Source organism: Camelus ferus, chromosome 35 (assembly GCF_009834535.1).
Source record: "Camelus ferus isolate YT-003-E chromosome 35, BCGSAC_Cfer_1.0, whole genome shotgun sequence".
Taxonomy (NCBI): Eukaryota; Metazoa; Chordata; class Mammalia; order Artiodactyla; family Camelidae; genus Camelus; species Camelus ferus.
The window spans coordinates 2,007,267-2,011,689 of record NC_045730.1 but is presented as its reverse complement, the minus strand read 5'-3'; positions in this window follow the sequence as shown (position 1 = coordinate 2,011,689).

Here is a 4,423-nt window from a genome sequence, read left to right as displayed (position 1 = left end):
GGTTGACTGTCTTGGACCTACTGTTACCTTGGGTTGGACAGCGTCTAACGGCTGATAAAATTTCAGCAGCAAATGTGTGGAAAGGTTTAGGGAGCAAAGCGATTATTTGAACCTGGATCTGTTAATGGCTGAGGAATAGCTTTCTCTTCTTCCCATTGCCTCAGGGATGTTTCTGCTCCCCTGTTCTTACCCCCTTCGTTGTCCTTCTAAGGATGAGCTGATGCACTGATGGCCGCATGTCATTAGTTTGGGGTCCCTGCTTAGAAACTGCCACCATTTAAAATTTTGTTAACTTACTTCTGTGACCATGTATTAATTGTTAGTAGATGTCAGTCATTGGCATTTATGGCTTGTGTTCTGCTTAAATGTGCTCTTAGCTCTGGCTCTCCTTTCAGAAAAATTGCTGGTCTGTCACCCACGTGTGTTCCTTAGACTCCCTCCCTATAACTGCCTACAAATAGATAGAATATCTTAATTCAGTGTATCAATTAGGTCACAAGATGTAATGAAAGCGTTTGTATTCAGAACAAAAGAACTGTTGTATACAAAGAAAAACAAAAAGTGCAAATTTAGGAAAACATTCATCTTGCTGGCCTTTTCTGATAATCCATTGCACACACGAAAAAAAAAAGCGCACCTAAGGAAAAAGTAATTCAGGGAAATAAAATTTTCAAGTGAAACAAAAAAAACCCCATGTTTTAAATGTGAATTTGCATTTGGACTTAAAAGATCCCAGTGCTGGGGTAATAGGGCAGAGCTTCCCTTGTATGGATGTACTGTTGGTTTACGACAGTGTGTTTCATAGCTCTCTAACTGTGGGGAAGCCCCCCTCCAGGGAGCCCGGTGTGAGGTGACAGATCCCTACCTGACTGATTCTAAAGGGAGCAATACGGTACCCAGAGGCGTGGAAATACCCCCAAACTGCACGTGCTCACACGCTGTCACACTAGTCACACTTTACTGGAGAGATTTTCCTAGAACATCTGTGGTGTTTTAATTGTCTTGTTCACCTTTTGTTAAGTCAGGCCTTGGGGATGAAGGCTGAAGCTAGTATAACGCCATGATGTGTTTGTCTATTTCTCTCTTCTACCCTTATCTTACAGCAAAAATGATCTGAGAAGGGAAATAATTTTTTTTTTTTATTTCCGTTTATAATGTATGCCCCCAACTGTTTTCAGATGGGTTTGAAGTCACAGTGATCCTGGTTACTTGACCAGCTGGGAACTAAATTATTAAATAATCCTTTGAAAATTAAAAGAACTTCTCTATACACATTTCTTTTTTTCCCTTCTGACTTCCTCATTTTTAGTGTTTTTCATGACATTTCAAATTTTAATCTAAGTAACAGCAATAACTCTCTTCAGATTCCCAAAATATTATAAACTAGCAGTCATTTCATGTGGCATTATACAGATGACAGAAGCCACCCATGTGCCATCCAAAAGGCACCCGCTCTGGCAGACGGGAGAGCTGCATGTCTGCAGTGGAGCCCTGGAAGTCCCTGGCAGGCATCAGTACCAGGAGGAAATGAGTAATAATGATAAAGTCAAGAATGTTTTTGTGGTGTTGGAGGACAGACCCATTTTGGAAAAAAAAAACAACAACTTATAATTGGTGGGAGGTGAAGAAATAGAAAAAATAACACTTGAAAGTGTTGGAAAAGATAAATACGGGGCTTGTGGCTTCCAATGATACTCATAGTTTGCATCAGTTAACTGGGTAGATAGAAAAAAGAAAAAGTATTTGAGACTGGATAGAGCAGACTTTGATTTCACAGTCAAAAAGCCAGCTTTGAAAAGGATTCAGAAGTCACGATAGAGTAAAAGAAATCCTTCTGCTTTGACTTTGAAGCATCCATCTCACTCCAGGGAAATTAGAAACTTCGTAGACACGAGTCCTACTGGAGCAGTGACGTGGGAAAACAGCTTCACCACAATAAGTCTGCTGGAGCAGCGACTCAGGTTCTGAAGGGTGTGGAGCCACTGATGCAGAATGCACTGGACTCATCGTTGGAAGGGGAGTTTTTATTTAGCTGTGAAGCTGGCATGATATTTTTAGAAATAGTAAAGTTCATAGAGTTTTTAAAGTGTTGAATGTCTTTAGCAGATGACATGTCTAGGGGATGTGCAGAGTGACCGTTCTCGCCGCCCTGCCCTTCTTCGGGCTTAGCCCAGGGTGCAGCTCGGCAGGTGCAGGGGAGGCTGTGGGGCCAAGTCTGTAAATTCTCCTGGGGCAGCCAATCCGGAGTTCTTTCAGGTTCTCCAGGAACGCGTGGTTCCCTGGAGAGCACCGTGGCAGAATTTCACAACCCGGGAGGGCTTTAACCATCCATCGCCGGGTCGTCCAGCCCCAGCTTGAACCTGAGGACTCTCAGGTGGAGCTCCGTGAGCCTCCCATGTCAGCCTGGAGCATCCATGGGCTTGCGCCGGGCCGCTCTGCGGTCCCCCTCAGCACTGCTGCCCCTGGGTTTCACCAGATGGAGTTACAGGGACGCTGCCCGGCAAGGAGGCTGTTGCTGCCTAACAGGAATAGTGCACTTGGCGCTGTGGCTGGGCTTTGGTTTCCTAAGAAGTGTGCTGCCTGGGTGTCCTGCCTCCTTCCTCTCTGACTCACTCAGTTTTTCCGAGGAACGGCTGCAAAGAGCTATCATTCCTCCGAGGGAGAACCAGATGTGGCCAAGCACCCAGCAGGCTTCCCTATTCCAGAACACCCCTGCCCTCCCTGCTTTGCTCTTGTCCCTCTGCTGTCTGTGACTCAGGATCCCATTGGCAGGTGTGCCCCTCACTCACCACAACTGGCCCCATATGGCAAGTGGCCCTCAGCACTCTCCTGAGTCTAATCACGGCAGTGAGGGGGCAGATAAGACACCAAATAAAGCAGAAAATCTGTCTTTCATTTAAAAAGAAAATCCTATTTCTTTTTTTTAAATGGAAGTATAATTGACTTAATATTATATTAGTCTCAGGTGTACAACATAGTGATTAAAAGTTTTTATAGAGTATACTCCATTTAAAGTTATTACAACACAGTGGCTGTGTTCCCTGCACTGCACAATACACCCTTGTAGCTTATTCATTTTGTACATAGTAGTTTCTGTCTGTCAGTCCTTTACCCCTGTCTGGCCCATTCTGCCTTTCCTCTCCCCACTGGTAACCACTGCTGTCTTCTCTATACCTGTGAGTCTGTTTTGTTATATTCATTAGTTTGTTTTATTTTTTTAGATTCCACATATAAGTGATAACGTAGAGTATTTATCTTTCTCTGTCTTATTTCACTAAGCATAATACTCTCTAGGTCTGTCCACGCTGTTGCAAATGGTGATATTTCCTTTTTATGGCTAAGTAGTATTCCATTGTGTATATATATGCCATTTCTTCTTTGTCCTCATCTGTTGATGGACGCTTAGGTTTCTGCCACATCTGGGCAATTGTAAGCGGTGCTGCCACGCTCGCTGGGGTGCGTGTTTTCTTTCTGAATCAGTGTTGGTATTTTCTTCAGACCTATATGCTCAGGAGTGGAATGGCTGGGTCATCTGGCAGTTCTGTTTTTAGTTCTGTCACACAACTAGGATATGAGCATATTACCATATTTTGGATCTGTTTAGTTGTCAGAAGCTTACATAAATGTTTTGATCATTAGGACTTGCTAAAGAGTGTCTGGTGGTACATGGGGTGTTACTTCATCATGAGAAGTATACGATAAGGAGTGTGAAATTCAAGATTTCTTAGCATGACAGCTGTAACATGACCCACCCAGCCCAGACCCCTGTTTCCAAGGGGAATTTGGAGCTGGTGGTCATGTCTGAGTGCTGGTCAAATGCAGAGATGAGAGGCGGCCATGCACCTGCCAGGTTTTGGGCTCTCGGATGATGTACTGGGCATGTTTTTTAGAAATTCTGCTCAGAATTCAGATTTCTGGAAATTCAGAAACTAGACAAAGATATTTCAGTTTATTTCTGAAATATTGACTCAGGAAAAATTGTTCTGAATGAAAAACATTTTACTGCGCTGTATTTCCTAACCCACATGCATGGTGGGGACCTTCCCTCATTTAATGTTAGACCAGTTGCTTTGATATGTCAGCCCCTGGGGAACAGCATCATCATAGCGCAGAGAGCTCAGCTGTGTGAACTAGCAGCTTGAAGCTGCAGCCAGTGTCTGGGACCAACTTCTAGCTGGTGGCAGGACCCCACTAGGAGAGTGCCACCTCACCCTGTTCTCCAGGGATCTTGCCAAGAATCCACATTAAGTCCCTGGGAAATCTGAGGATGGGTGACTGGTGTCTAAAATGTTGAGAGGTGGTGTTTAATTTGACATACGGAATGTATTCATCAGCTTGTGACACGGCAGCTGGGACGCAGGCGCCCCAGGAGTGCCGACTGTTGAGGGCTCAGGGTCGGGCCCCCTCCTTTTTTCTCCCTGCG